The following is a 17254-nucleotide window of genomic DNA, read 5'->3' as shown; positions in this document are numbered from 1 at the left end:
CCTACAAGAATCTGAAATAAAAAGTAGGGGGTTCCATTTAAAAAAATTAAGTTGACCTTGACGTGACCTTGACAACGCCATTCTAGGTCAAATTACTATCGTTAAATGCGTCTTTTTAAGCTTTACAACTTTTGTTTGAAACATTTTTTTCTAAAATCTATCGTTTATGAGATATTTGGGTGTATCCAGACTTTTGGCTCACCCTGTATATACCATACCTAAAAACTTAATTTATCAAGTATTATTTACCTACTATGTTTAAGGTAAATAACTATACCAATAAAAACTTTCTGCCATCTACTCTATCACGAAAAGAAAATATTAGGAATCTGAAATAGTTATTTTTTATTAAAAAAAATTTTTTTGAAATATATAATAATTTATAAAATATATTTATATATACAAAGTTTTATTAAGAAATAAAAATGATAAATAAATATATGAAGTAATAGATAGATACTAATTCTAATCTTTTTTGCTGCATATATTACGAGTGTTATGATACGAGATACGCGTTTCATGAGATAAATGCATGTAATCCATTTATTAGATTGAATGTACTGAATCCAATTTGCGCACTTTATATGGCACTTTGGGCATGAATCCCGCTAAAAATGCCGTAAATTCTAAATAGGTAGGCTATACAAAACATTAAGCTGAACAAAGAATAAAAGAACCACTTGTATTTTGCTATATTCGTCCATTCTTTACTATCCTTCTACACTCTCTCTAAATCTGAATCAGTGGATAGTCACTAATTACCCAGTGGCATACTTGGCACTGATAATCAGTGAAGTTCAACTAAAAAAGAAAGAATATTTGAGCATTATTTGACTAAAATACTGATATTTGCACGTTAATTTCAATCTTCCAATACCATATTCATTGAATTTAACAACTAAAACAAGATTAGTTAGATCACATAATAAAGATTAGCTACGTTAGGAATCTCACATTTAATCCACTGATTATCAGTGGCATACTGGCACTGATATCAGTGATTATCCACTGATTCAGATTTAGAGAGCTTTTATATATATATATATATAACCAAACAACTAGCCTTTTGCACTCCCTATAGTAATCATTTTATGTAGGTTGTTATGATATATAATTGCGCTACTTACTAACATTGATAAATCAATTCAACTAACAGTGATTTTATTAATATTAACAGTAAAAAACTGAAATCATAACACAATAAACATAAAAGCATATAACAGAATGGTTATGTAAAAATTACCTCTTCTCTTTCCATTTTTTCTTACTTAATATAATAAAATTTTTAAACAAATTATGCAATAATTTAGCTAATTTTTGTTATAAGATTAACATCTAATTTTTTGACTTTACATAATTGTCATTAGCGACATGTACCAATAAAATTTGTCGTGTTAGCGACATGTATCAACAAAATTTCTTCTCACGAGAGTTAGTTGACATGTGATTATTGAGCAAGCTAAGATTTAATAGAAATAAATTTCTAAACTGAATAGTACTTCTTTAAGTGGAACGGTTATTATTCTGCGTGTGATAACGAGTGAGAAAAGAACTCATTATGATCATATGACCACAAAAGTGATTACTCAAGTTCCATTATTTAATGTTAATTTTGATAATGTTTATTAATGCTAAAAATGAATGTTGATCGTCATAAATTAAGACCTTATTGCACAACGATACCAACAGACAAATCAATATATTTTACACAATATAAGTTGCACGATATATCTCAAAGAACAATTGGCACAATATATTGCACAAATCCTTAATATTGCCAGACAAGCAATAATATTGTGCAATATAAAATATTGTTCAATAATATTGATTGCCTTATAGAGATTGTTTAAGTCGATGGTATTTATGTTTCTTGAATTCCATCACAGAAGTTCGACTCGCGAACATATTTACCTCCTACACTGACTGAGAAAAAACCGTTTGGTATTTGTAACTATAATTACATATTACTATAATTATTATTATAACTACTATAACATTCAGTAATAATAACTATATATAGTTAACCGAAAATTACTATAATTATAGTTATTACAACTATAAAAATAATTATATAATTGTAATTATTTAAATCATTTTTATATATAAAAGTATAATATATACATATATTAGTTGATAGAACTATACATTATTATTACTAATACTATAGTAGTCGTAATCATAATTATAATCGTATGTAATTATAATTACGAATACCAAACAGTTTTTCTCTCAATGTATTGAGAAAAAGAACAGCCTCGTGTTCGTTACGTATGATAAGCGGAGGGAAGCAGTTGGTCAAGGGCAGAATGTAATTAAGCGTGATTATGCCGTCCGTTCATAAAAGTTCATATCGTAATTTTGCAGAAGACATAAAGCAGATTAGAATTTCCCAGATGGAGATCGCGAGAACCGGCGGCGGTTCTCCTTAACCGGCTTCTGTGGCGATAAAAGCCTTTTTATCTTGTCGCTACGAAGACATACAGGACTTTACATTCGCGACCGTCATAAAATCGGCGTAAAACCTCATGCATACGCATGTAAACACACGTATGCAAGTATTCCATGAGCACGAGCGAGATCTCGTTGGCTGGTGCAACGACAATTCTCAGGTCGTCAGGATCGTCATGCAGGGCGGACGTCTAGGTCGCTCGATACCACTCACACTATGGAGATCGCGGGCGCGTTACAGGCAGGTAGGTTAACAGATTAACAGTTTCTATATCTCGAGGGCAGTTTAACAACGGAACCAGGCCAGCGGAGCGTCGATCCGACGCGCCGTGTCGTACTCGCGGCCGAAAAATTAGCCGCATGTTCTTCAACGCGTCTGTACAATAAAAACCGTTCCTCGAAACGGTTACGCATATCCTATCCATTCGAGCGAAATTCTGGCATAAAAACGCGGCTATTAATTTGCACCTGGATGATCTCCTCTCGCAATAACATAATCTGCATCGACACGAGTGATTTGCAAATCAAACTTCTGGTGAAATTGAAATGTAAATTTTATCGTCGATTAATCCTTGAGAATTAATTTCCTGAAAAGTCTTCAATTTTTCTGCATTACCTAATAACGCTGGATTTATTATACAACGAATCGCGTTCTTCAGTTACACGAATATATTTACAGATATGAATGCATAAATAATTACGTTATTGACATGACAAGAGCAATTAACGATGTAAGAAGACACAACCGATGAGATCATAATGGCCGCTTCTCTCGACCTTGTACTCGAAAAAAATGGCGATATGGATTTAACACTCATGCGGTGTCTATATAATTCTCATCATGTTGGTGTTAAATTAATTAATCCGACATAATGTGGATTTAAAACCCCTAGTGTTTGATTTCAACACCATCATGGTGTGGATTTAACACCATGGACGTATGGATTTAAAATCCACACAGTGAGAATTACATAGTTAAATTCACACCGCTATTTTCTAGAATGTGATTCTTTTAAACGAAAACTCGATAAAGACAGAAAAACGCCCTCTCATTAATAAATGCAATTCGCTATTTTTAAGCAAAAAACAGAATGATAACGTTGACGGTGCGTGCGAGATTTATAGCATTTCATGGACAAGTGAACTCGGAAACGACGGTATATGCCACCAGACTTGAATACGAAGCGTCGCATTATTCAAATCGGTGCACAGTGGAGACGTTCTCGCGCGACGCGCGGCGCCCATGATTGACAAGCGGATCTCCCGTGAGGCGGATGAGATTGACATCTTGGTGTTGCGAACTGGAATTTCTGGACTGGCGGAATGAAACGCGCGTGGCTTAGGTCAGGGACGAGCCGCGACGGCGGATCGATCGAAACGATCGGCCAGCCGCGTGCGCGTGCACGACACCTTCCTGTCGCACGGCACGTGTCCATGTTTACAGCGAAAGGATAGTTAACGATCCGCCCGGAACGAGTCCGTCTCGAGAATAATTCGCGAAAGGTTATGAAAATTCGCGAGAAACGAATACCGTGCCGATACGAGCGAGTGGGTTATTTCCGGATAATGTGATTTTCATGCGGAACTACGGTCGCGCGAAGGAGATCACGTTGACTGCAATCGTGCTTCGTTCCTGAAAGGAATGCTATCCTAATCGCGGCACGTGTACGCGATACGTGCGCATTTCTGCAATGTGTGTCATAATCTCCGTTTGTGGAGAACATTCCTTTACTGCAATTTGTACCGCGTCAGATGCTGAACTTATTAAAATGCACGTATATCAATTTCCACGTATCTCTCATGTCCCTCTATCAAGATAGATTCAGCAGTAATTTGCAACCATATTTGCAAATATATTCTCGCAAATAATATACCGAGAGAGTCGGTAAGCGATATGCAAGTCTATTTAACTTACTTAAATTAAATACGGAAACTCGAGTAATACTCAGGAAAAATAAGCAAAGACGGTCTTATTCAAAGCAAATCGTGGCGTGATAATATTTTTACGTGAATTTGACAATTTTCAGTTATGTAAATTGCGCACCGATTGTTTATCGGTATTAAAGTACACTGAGAGAAAAAATGATTGCAAAAAAATGATGCAGTTAATTTAACTATAATTTAGTCATTTTTTTGGGTCCACTATAAATTTATAATTTTTTTAACCATGCACGTTATAGCTGCTTTAACATTGAAATATGATCATTACAACTATGACGTGCATTAAGTTTTTCTTTACCATGCAAATTAGTTTTTCCTTACCATATCTCTTAGTTATTATATAAATAGTTACTATATAAATAGTGAGCGAATGTTAAAAAAATAGTTATATTCACTATAATGACGAGTGCATTTATTACATAAAAATGGAATTATTTTTATTCACCATTCGTATCTTAACATTTTACTATATTAATAGTTCAGATTATCATAATTTATAGTACAATTTTTCCATATTTGAGAGAACTATACGTATAAGATTATTATTACTAATATTATAGCAGTACTAACCATGGACATCCTAACCATAGTTTTTTAACCATGCAATCATAATCACAAATATCAAATACTTTTCTCTGTGTATACACAATCTTAAATTAAAGCTAGCTGCAGTATATAATATCACAAATTAAATTGATGACGAATTTAATAATTTCACACACAATACTAAAGAGTATTTTAAAAATTAACTATAAATTTATTGCAAAAAATATCACGTTATCCAGGATTTGAATCTGAACCTGCTATATTTTGTGACGGGCGTCTTATTTACCATTACCTTTATCAGGTAAGACATTTGTCGATACCTTTGATAGGTAGAGACAAAAATTGAAGATCGACCCTCATTTCTGAAGATTGCTCGGTACATTACTCGTATATGTTTGCGCGCGAGAACGAGTCAAACATAAACAGCAGAGGGGCGTTATTTCTCGCCAACAGTTTACGGGTAACGAAAGGCGAAACTGAAAGGAGATGATAAAGTGTATCCAGGCAATTCCCGTATCCAGGTAACGTGAGCGATCGATAGAATGGCGTGTGGGTGCGTTTGTGTGTAACGAGGAAGCGCATTCCCGCGAACGGACGGCGCGCCGGAGTGCAAGTGGAGTAGGTTACGTAGATAAGTCGTTATACATACATACATACATACATACATACATCCATACATACATACACTTGCGTACGTAATTCGCCCGGCGAGTGGTCATGTGGGGCCCGACCGGCCCCCGATGCATCCTTCCTGCGGATTAGCGGACACGCGCCATGGACGCGGAATATCTGAACCATCGCGTGGTGCTGAGATAGCAATCTGAATCGATACGTAATCTAGGTGGATGAGTAATAGTCTTTTAACGATGGTCTACTTTGATCGGGGCCCTACATGTGCCAAGGCGGTCAGAAATCATTTTCAAGCTTCATCAATAATCTATCAGATTAGAATTCCTTAATGAATCGCTATTTATTAGACACTATTCCTTCGAGCGCAAGACACATTACCTACGTAATCAGTACTTTAACAGTGTTTTGAAGCAAGAAAAGAAGCAATTAGATACCATGAAAAGAAACTGGACAAATTAACGTTTATTGTATATTTGCTCATTAGTAAATAAAATTGTGTTTAAAAAGACAGAAAAAAAACAGAAAGAGAAAGAAAGAAAATGATCATTTATTGAACAGTCTGGAATAAGTCTTCTCTGAAACAAGAACTTCAAATAAAGAAAAAAAAAATGCACATAATTATGTTTGAAGACAAAAAGAAATAAAACAGAAAAAGAGATTGCTATTTTTAAAGCACTCTAAAATGGTATCCTTTATCAAGCGCTGAAAACATTACATATAAACTTATAGCTTAAAGTAATACGTTAAGAAATCAGATATTAAAATAATAAAAAAAAAAGTAAAAAAAGATAAAAATACCAAATGGAAAAGGTTGTCGGAATAATTATGTAATTACTTTTAATTTGCATTATTATCTTCATATCTATTGCTATTTTCAGATAAATCCGGTCTTAGTGCATTCGGGCGAAACAAAGCGATACTATTAGACGTTCTTTGCAGCTGTTACAACACTGATTGCAATAGCGGCAAGCATCTTGATCTCTAGAAAAATAGATCGCGTGATAAGGATGCGCGATAAAGCGTGCGAATTACTAATTGCAGATCTCGCTGCAGAACCGCAACAATCTAGTTCTTTATGAATAATTCTGCTCCCATCAAACGCGTTACATTACGACACAGAAATTGACATGTTGAATTTTTTTTAATTTCGTTAAAAGTAAAAAAACTTCAAGATTAAATGATATATTTAAAAATTCGTGTTTGCTTTTAAATTTATACAAACAATCAGAGAGCATCAGAGAGTTATTCTTAAACTTATTTATCAAATCTATCAGTTACATGATTTTTACGTAACTTACCGAGTTTTATTTTGCATGAAAAAGTTTGCTGTATCAGCAAAATTCCTGTATTTATCGATCGGTTTCAAAACTCGTGGATTAAACTCTTAATCGGTATGTTTAATCATCTTTAACAAAATACGCAAAGTGTCGAGTAAACCAAAATTATAAATATATAAAGTCCTTCGTTTAACAATCAATCAGTTAAAGAGAAAACTAATTGTTCTTGTTACTTAAAGAACATATACAATTACCAAAAATCCCTAACTTGTCGGCTATGACGCGATAAGAACATAATGAGATCGTAACGTTCGCGCGTGACTAATTGCGCTACGCGAGCTCAGCCGGAGCCCCTAATTAAGGGTAAACGAGACAAAGAGCGTGTCTCTGCACTGTCGGCGCGCATTGTCGAAATCCACCGGGGAATCCTAGACGGATCGGACGGAGGGGAAGAGGCCAGCTGCGCGCAAGTCGACCGAAACGAGGCTTCGGATATCAAACTGGCCCCAGTGCCTGTTGATATTAGCATTTATTTATATCTCCTGACCTCAAATATGTGTAACGTGCCGGCCCCTCTCCGACGACGACGGCACGACGGCGGTACGGGCACGCCTCCGTTTTCGAGGTTACGCTGCTCCGCTGCGCGCGAGAGAGTCCGCGTCGTCGTCGTCTCCCTTCCCCGCCGGCATCGTCGAGCTCCGTCAAATCCCCGTCGGTGGTGTAACACACAGCGTCTTCTTTGTGACATCACTTGCTGGCCGAGGGCGAGCGTTCCGACAGGCGCTTTACTGTCACCTACTGTGACGATTAAGACGGATACGACCAACGCAGACGAGCGAATTGTGCATCAGGAATCTCCACCGAGACCCACAAATTTTAGAGAGCATTGCGAACTAACGATTTTCGCTGAGAAAGCTTTTCCATTATCACGTTAAATTTACACGATTGTATATTCATGCTCTCGAGATCATAGACAAAATTTCTAAGCACTCTTTTTGCTCAGTAATACTTCATCTGCATCTCTAATTATTACTTTCAAACATTGAGTTTAAATATCTCGAGCAAAAAAATTTATGCATGTTCCAAATTTCAAACTTCACGCAAATCTTTTTATTGATGGCAGCGAGCGTAAATTGTTTTCTTAAGTTCTTTGCAGTGTTTTAAGGTGCTTATTAGCACCTTATCATTATTAAATTGACGATCAATTTAATTTGTGATATCATTATTTTAGCTTCAATTTATGATTGCGTTCCAAATTTGACAATAATTGTCGCGCAATTTATATAATGAAAGATGTATTTAAAATTTACATAAAAATATTATTAGGCACCAAAATTCAGCCTCGATATGTTTGGCGATTCTTTACTTAGACAGTTGGAACATTTGTGTTAAACTTAACACATTTTATGTGTCTCAAACGGTCCACATAAATTTTTGTGTTAATTTTATACAAGATATGTTAGAAAGTAACACAAATATTATATAAAAGAATTAACAAAGAAGGATAATATATACTGACACAATTTGTAAGCAAACCGTGGAAGTATATTTTTTCAGTAAAATTAACATTATGATGTTAATGCGTTTTATTCATTTATCTTAGAATTTAAATTTTTAAATACGTTACTTTTATATTATTTGTTCACTTACTTATAAACTGTGTTATTTTGACACTAAAAAATGTTGAATATCAGTTTAATACAAAATATTTAAATAACATCATATTAAATTAACATTCAAATGTGTTAAAAATTCAGCACAAAATTTTAGCAAGGACTTGAGTGGACCATTTCCAACACAAATTTAAGGGATTTTCTACTGTGTATTTATGTTGTTTTCTTATGTTTTAGGGTCATTAATACAATGGCATGTTCATTCATAGCTGGCACATGTTTTGCCAGTTATGAAGATATTATGCGATGAATTTAAATTATCTCGTTTGTGACTTAAAAAGGAATCTGGGTTAAAGACTTGATAAAAAACAGAAATGAAGAAGAACGACTAATTGTTCATCTTGTAATATAAAGAGATCTAATAGAAAGACATAACACATCAAAGTATTTTTGAAATTTAACATTAGAAGAATGTGTTCGAGACGAGACTCTGAAATCATTTGACAGCTTATCGGTGATAAATTCGCGAGGCAAAAAAATTATTTTGCCATTGTTGCCAACGAGTGGTAGGGTAAAAGCAGGAAATGTGGAATAGGTTGTTAATATGAAATAGTGGCTTATTTTCTAAACAAAACATTGCAATCTAGCGGCAATCGCTGAAAGTTATTGCAATTGCTACCAAACATATCATAACAAGCAACGAGCTCAGTTCGACGAAACGTTTCATCACAATAAACATTTATTTATTTTCGTTGCGTCAGGAGATTCGGCAGCTTTTTCTGAAAAGTGTTCTCACAAACTAAAGATAAATTTGTTAATGCTTATATTATATAGACGCTTTTAATAATGTTGCATAAACAATATTATGCAGATAATTGCGATTTCTATTTGCTACGGAAAGACTTTGTTTGTCATATGACGACATGCAGGTAATGTGGAATACATCGAGGATTGAGAATATGGAATAGGTTCCATATTAACAACTTATTCGCTATCAGGTAGGTTAGGTTATAGAATGTATTCCACATTATCAGCTTATTTGTGTTGAGATTATAGATTATTCTTATAGAATCAATTGCATTATGTTGTGTAATAAATATCTTATAAATTAATTGTATTTGTACAGATGTCAAATTCTAAACAGACAGATCCTGAACAGTCAAGGAAACGTTCTAAACGTCATAAATGGAATAAATCTGCAATGGTGAAAGCAATCGAAGATGTTCGATCAGGAAAATGTGGATATTTAGCAGCAAAGAAATATAATGTACCTAGATCTTTATTTAGATATGTAAAAGATGAATTTCTTTCACCCAGAAAAAAAAGTAAATATTCCTTTGGGTAAAAAATCAATATTGTGACTAGAATTGGAAAAGAAACTTGTTGAATACTGTATCCAAATGGATTCTACTTTTTTGGAATAAAAAAAACGGGATGTAAAACGAATGACGTATCAACTTGCCATAAAAAATAATTTACCGCATCCATTTTGCAATGAAGAAGCAGATAAATGTTGGTTTCAAGCATTTCTACGCCGACATCCGAATCTTGCATTAAGAACACCACACGTTACTTCAAGTGCAAGAATAGCCGAATTTAATAGGGAAAATGTAAACACTTTTTTTTATTTATATGAAGTTGCATATGATAAAATTAATCGACAGCCTCATAGAATATATAACGTAAATGAGACTGGAAATCACAGTTGTCCAGCATAAGTTGGAAAAAGTCATTAGTGTCAAAAGAAGTCGGTGCATTAACATCTCTAGAGAGAGAAAATTTGATTACTGTAGTTATTTGTATGAACGCAGTCGGCAATTATATCCCTCCTTTAATAATTTGGCCAAGAAAGAATATAAAATTGGAATTAATGGATAACGCTCCCATCGGGTTCAATATGGACCAGTCATCCATCCAGATGGATTCAAAAGGAAATTTTTACAATGTGGTTTGATCACTTTATAAAACACACAGTCCCAAGTACTACTAATCCTGTATTACTATTCTTAGATGAACATAATTCACATACAAAAAGTACAGAAGTAAACGAGATGGCAATAAATAATTTTGTTCATATAATATGCTTGCCACCACATAGTTCTCATATAATGCAACCGTTAGACGTAGAATTTATGAAACCTTTGAAAACATATTACGCACAAGAAATTGAAAATTTTCTAAGATCTCGGACCCAAGAAGATAGAGATACTAATATATACTATATATATTAGTATCTCTATCTTCTTGGGTCCGAGTATATATAATGCAAATGTAACTGTATATCGTGTAGCTAAATTATTTACTGCTGCATACAACCGCTCCGCAACAATGGAAATTTCTGTGAATGCATTCAGGGAGACTGGTCTTTATCCACTGAATAGACATATTTTTCAAGATTATAATTTTCCTGTTCAACCTGTAACAATAAGTCAAGGTACGCAATCATCTATGAATTCAACTGTTAACGTACTCGAAAAATCAATGCCTGGACCCAGTAATGCAATATTACTATCCGACATTATGCCTGTACCCATTTCACGATCCACAACTTCAAATCGTGCGGGTTCAACTTGTATTTTAACATTCGTCACCTTATCGTAAAAAAATGAAAAATGCGCTAAATAGCAAGAGTCAAGTAAAAATAAAAAAGAAAGGAAATAAATAAGTACAAGCCTACTGCAAAAGAAGAAAGCTATTCTCTAAGAAGAAAAGCCATGAAATAAATGATGGAAGCGGTACAGACAATGATGTTCATAAAGATGACACATTAAGCGATGATGAAGATACACAATGTCTATTTTGCAATGGCAGTTTCAAGGATGACAAACATGGAGAAATCTGAGTGCAATACGCAATATGTTATCGGTGGACACACGAAGATTGTGGAGCAACTAACGCAAAAAATTGTACGTCATAATTTAATGATTCAAGATTTGATTTTATTCTTTATTGTAATGATGTCCAATAATGCTATTATATTTTCTGTGTTATTGTACAATAAAAATGTGAACTATTTGTAATTATTTTTCTTAATCGGTTTACACAAGTAAACAAATTTTGATTTCATTTATTGTGTTATTTATTACTATTACCTAAATTTCAGGAGTATTTCATATTACATCTCATTTTTTGGACCCCCCCATTTTCACACTTTTTATTTTTTTTTTGCCAATATTGACGTTAGACTTAAATTTTGGCGAATTTCATTTATTGGATGTTGTTATAGCTAACATATTCGTCGAGAGTTCTGTATAAATTTTAAGTCTTCATGTGCATTTATATCGGAGCAATGTTAATTTAAAAAACGCTATTCCATCATATTCCCTACTTTTCCCTTACATTGTATAAAAAAAGTAAACGACACACGTGTTTGAGCGAGCGATCGATTTGCGATGACCTCGCCGTCGCGAAAGTGAGGACGACGATGCAATTTTTGATCCAAATATTTATAGCGCTCGACCAAAAGCACCTCTACACGTGCACAAGTGTGAACGTGCGAATCGTATGAGTTTCTAGTCATTCACGAGCGATATAACCGTGTAATGATAAAATACGGTGTAGCATTTTAACGATAAAATTAACTGGACGCGTGACACACGCACCTATTGCGGGGGCCGTAAAATTAAACGATATTACGACATATTTTTAAGATGATTAATTTTAGCCCGTTAATCTCTTACAAAGTTGCGTGTGCGAGAACATAAAACCTTGGCCAAGAGTGCGAAAGCGCGCGTTTAATAAATGGCACATTTCTGCGTAACAGCCATTCTCTGTATTGAAAAAAAAAAAAATAGTTATTATACAATTTCCATAATTTAACTATAATTTATAGTTATTTTCACTGCCACTATATATTTTATATACAACTATATAAATATAATTATTATTACTAACATTGTAGGAGTAATAATTACAAAAATGCAGCTCCTAACCATAATTATTTTATCATGCAATTATAGTCACAAATATCAAACACTTTTCTCTCAGTGTGTATTTAGTTTTTAATATCCGGTTAAAAGATATGAAATAAAAACAATTTGTTAAATTTGATTTATCGCACGTTTTAATCGACTTTCGGCGGCGTGAGCTTCATGTTTATCTTACCTCGATTGATTGCTCCGCACTTTCGGAGCCAAGGTTGTAATAATTAAGTTATCGAATGAAAAAAGATAAAACGACGATAATGTCGCTCCGGCGCAAGAAAATATCCTACCGCGAGCCTCCGGTGAACTCGTGCACGCGTAACGACAGCTTATGACGACCGAGAGATCGTAAAATATAATCAACGCGAAAAGGGTTAAACGGCCAAGACGGATGAACGAGGTGGAGGACTCGACACGTCGCGCGCCTCGCATAATGGCCTGACTAATGCGTGAAGCTAAATGTGCGTGGGGGATCCTTCGTAATGTGGACATCCTTGGCATAAGCATAGAAAGCTAGAAAGCCTCGGCACCGTCTATGATAACCCAAATACGAGTAGCCGCGCGCTCGATTATCTAGCTTTGTTTAAGGAGAAATCTTTCTTTTTGTGCGTTTTTCAATCGTGCAAAATAAAACGCGTCGCCGTGAAACATTCCATATATATTGAAAATTTCAACGCGACGTCCATGTCTTACAGAGACTGTAAGATTATTAAATCGCGCAATAAATTCTTTTCAGTATTTTAAGTTGCCTAGCATTAATATTATTTTATTTGTTAATTTAATTTGTGATGACTGGGTTGGCAAATAAATTTGTTCGGTAGCTTAAAGTTGTATATACAATATTTTCGTTAAAAATAAAATTTAAATTAAAAAAAAAGTTTTAAAGCTTGAAGTCTTTACTTTTTGGAAGGGGTTACTATATTTTTTTAGTGAGAGTAGTTTATGTGAGTTTGGTAATTTTTATATATAGAAAACTATGAACTAAAAAAATGGAAAATATTCTTCCCATTTTGTAGGCTTGTAACGTACCCAAAAAAAATTGTACAAATTTCGACTATCTGACGTGAAAGCTTAAAATTTTCCCTCAAAATTCATTTTCAAAACATGTTCCTACGATTTTTTATTATTACTCGTTGGTGAAACAAGAAAGCACTCTGACTTCGATTATAACTCAGTTAAAAATTATCGTACCGCAATTAAAAAAAAATTCTTAAAGATTCTTAAAGCTGAAACTTTACTCTATCGAATAGTATAATTGCGAATTTTTTTTTAATAGAATATATAAAATTGTTTCATTCCACCCTAAAAAAACCGAATGAACTTATGTATCAATCCAATATTATTCGAGACCGAAAATTAAATTGACGCATAATTTACAAAACTGGATATATATATATAAATATTTATATAAATTCACACCGAAATATTATGAAGCACGACAATCCAATATTTATGTCACATATCTATCACGGTCTAATGTCATTTATTGTTGTTTATTACATTCAACTCTCCTATATTAATTGTAAGAAAATATTCTTTTTTTAGCGCATTTTTTTTTTATAAACTTCAAACAAATCTTTTTTTATATATCGACATCATAATCGACATAACACTCGAACTTGATTCTCATTCAGTTACAAAATTATAATACGTGTGCACAGTCTGTCGAAGCAAAGGAATAAATAAAAAACGCGATTTGTGGTTCGCAGAAACATTTTTCGTAAATAAGTTCTGCGTGAATTATCGAGCGAGATGGAAGTTTTGGAAACGATGATTTCGCAAGACACCGAAGGTTTTTGAGGGCCAATAAAACAATATATCACGAATTGGCCCGATGTTAGAAAGTCGGTTGGACCTTTTTTAGACCGCGATGCGACGACCGCGACGGAGATGAGGACGACGAGAGAGTTCGCGCTCACTTTCCCTCGCGACGAGGCAAACGCGTATCGTCTCCGGCGATCGCTAAAGGGTACCATCACCGCAGCGGCGAATTCGCTTTCGCAGATCCCGGTCGCGGACAGATGCCGACGATTTGCACGAAGCTGGCATATGGCGGCGGGTCGAGTGACGCGGGACCTTTCTCAGTGATGGACGATAAACAAGCCAAGAGTAAGTAACTTTCCCCTTTGAATTTAGAGCTCCGCAGAAAGTTAAGTTGGAATGTTCAAGATAATCGAGCCAAGAATTATTCAAACATCGACAATGAAAAATTTGTGTTAAACTTAACACATTTCACGTGTCCTAAACGGTCCGTTCAAACTTTTGTGTTAAGTTTACACAAGATGAATACATCAGAAAGTAACACAAAATGTAAAAAAAATTAAGACAAAAATATAACATTGACACAATTTGTAAGTAAATTGTAGATTTTTTTCAGTAAAATTATCATTTATGAATGTTAAATTAACACATATTTATTCATTTATTTTGGAAATTATGTTTTAAAAACACTACATTTGTTATTTTTTCACTTACTCATAAATTGTTATTTTGACACTATAAGATATGTTAAATATTAATTTTATATAAAATATTTAAACAACATAATCACATTGTATTAAATTAACACTCGGATGTGTTGAAAATTCAACACAAAATTTTAACAAGGACTTGAGTGGACCGATTTCAACACAAATACAATGTAGAGGAGACTCGTTGGCACAAGAGGTAAGTTGGTATTGCGTTCCGTTTATGTATTTGTGGCAAAAGAAACAATGGAAAAGTTACTGCAAAATATCTCTTTTACAACATAAGTACTTCTCCCTAAGTTTCATTTAAATTAAACAAGTATATACAATAGAAAAAGAAAAAATCTAATTCAAGAGCAGGTAAATAAATTTTTGATCATTTCATAATTTCATATTAATGTCCTTCGGCTTGAAAAAGCAAATCTAAGTGATATATTATTAGTTAAAGAAAAGTATTAAAAGTTAAAAAAAGTGTTTGTTAGTATGCAACACGTTATTTTGAGCAACAATAGTAATTTATTACAATAAAATGGTTAAAATCAGACGTGTGTAGGGATGGAGTATTTCGGTTCATATCATAAGAAAAGATTAGGTTGACTTATTGTACCGTACGTGTGAACATTCATTTATCATTTAACTCTGACAAAACACTTTGTATTTAATATTTCTATATTAAAATAAGGTAAAACTAAAATAATTTATATTTGTTTTTCTGTAACAACATTTTGCTGTTTGATGATTACAAAATAACTTTGAAAGATACAATTTTTACTAAGAAGTACATATCTACTCTCTAATTTTTATTTGTATTATTTTTCTATTACATTTTTGTTAATTTAATATAGAATTTACCACAAAGGCAATTTATACTGTGATATGTATTATACTAATTTACCTCACATATTGGGGCAAGTTAACTATAATGCAGCATGTTCGTATTTCATTTATTGCAAAGAAAATATACAGTGTATAAAACTATTATTAGTTTCAAAATGTAGAGAAAGGTTCTCTCTATCACACTGAGTATTTTAATCATAATAGTTAATTGTTTAAAAAATCTAATGCCAAAATTATGAAAACTGTGCCAACGAGACACGGTCTCCCTAATGAAATTAATGAACTTGAGAACGATAAAAGATTAGATTGGCACTTAAAAATTTACTTGTTTTACACGATAAAGTTATAAAGCACGTAATATCAAGTTATAGTTTAAAAATATAAATGAATGTAATTTTGGAATATGAGATGACTCGATAGAAATATTCTGCTCGATTGACAGGCAAGCAAGGCAAAATCGCAACGGCCTACGTTAACCCAAGCGAGTTTAATCATTCCGGACGAGCGGGATCTATCCGCGAGCCGCACTAAAACGATAATCGATTAAGCAGAGGTCGAGGGAAATTGGCACGAGAGACTGACTGGCAGGACGAAGGTAACGAATGACGAAATCAAGGACATCAGCCCTGCTATTACGTCAAAACTATCGTTATAGGGCAGTGCTTTGAATTATGCGAAAGAAGATTTATACCCGACGAAATTGAATCTCATCGGATAATGTAACGTTCGATAAAAGCTATTTAGGTAGCTCGTGTTAATTAATGCAATATCGACAGATATTAATCTTAATTAAATAAATAATATTCGAATAATAATCACATTGTTACAAGCAAATTAATTCGATTAAGTATCGTGATGGTTGTGGCAAATTAAAGCTAACAGAATTATTATCTGCTATCATAAAAAGAAATTCTTTCTCTCTCTCCGAGTACAAAATTACGTATTGTAAATATCATAAATTATTATTAAAACCACTTAATTAACTTCATAAATTTTCACGTATTTTTTTTCAAATAGATTCACCTTGCTTCGATGTTTGTCACGAAAATATTGTAAGTAAAGCCGTCACAACGGGAAAATGTCTCAATGCTGATTATTCCGTAATTTCACTTAACAGTTTACGATAAAATCAAAGTATTCGTGCACGTGCCACGATAAAAGTTATATCATGTCCGTGAACATTTGCGTATTACACATTACGAAAGGCACGTCCTTCAGAATTTCCACGCAAGCTTTTCATGAGCAAAACTATGCAAATTTTGAACATACAATGTGATCTTTCTACAGAAATCTTGTACGAAGTTTTTATACATGTGAGAACAATGTTTAAACAAAAATATTTAAGACTCCTTTGACAAAAAAATGTGAATCGAAATTTTTATTTTTCCAAAATTTAAATAAAAAAAAAAATACTATCCAGTCAAATCAGCTTTCTATCTTCCTTCTCGCTCCCGAATTTAAATTTGGAAAATTTCCTGTTTCTTTTTTTTTCTTTAATTAACTTAAACTTCTAATAACAACGTCTTGCAAATCGCTCGATTCTAAATTAAGCATTATAATCAAATCCGGAC

The 17254-nt window shown here is 33.6% G+C and overlaps 1 protein-coding gene and 1 long non-coding RNA gene across 4 annotated transcripts in view; one reads left to right on the top strand and one right to left on the bottom strand.

Annotated features, from left to right (window-relative positions):
- The window catches only part of rdx (BTB/POZ and MATH domain-containing protein rdx), a 113337-nt gene that overhangs the window by 88101 nt on the left and 7982 nt on the right, over nucleotides 1-17254 (bottom strand). The gene's annotated exons all lie outside the window — the stretch shown is intronic.
- On the top strand, nucleotides 14395-16401 carry LOC108727662 (uncharacterized). The gene is made up of 3 exons (XR_001936857.1): nucleotides 14395-14487; nucleotides 14525-14527; nucleotides 16131-16401. It is a non-coding gene; the product is annotated as an uncharacterized lncRNA (long non-coding RNA).

The sequence above is a fragment of the Mycetomoellerius zeteki genome, unplaced genomic scaffold (assembly GCF_001594055.1).
Source record: "Mycetomoellerius zeteki isolate Tzet28-1 unplaced genomic scaffold, Tzet1.0 scaffold517, whole genome shotgun sequence".
Classification (NCBI taxonomy): Eukaryota; Metazoa; Arthropoda; class Insecta; order Hymenoptera; family Formicidae; genus Mycetomoellerius; species Mycetomoellerius zeteki.
The sequence above is the reverse complement of the archived record's forward strand: the minus strand, read 5'-3'. Positions and strand labels throughout refer to the sequence as shown.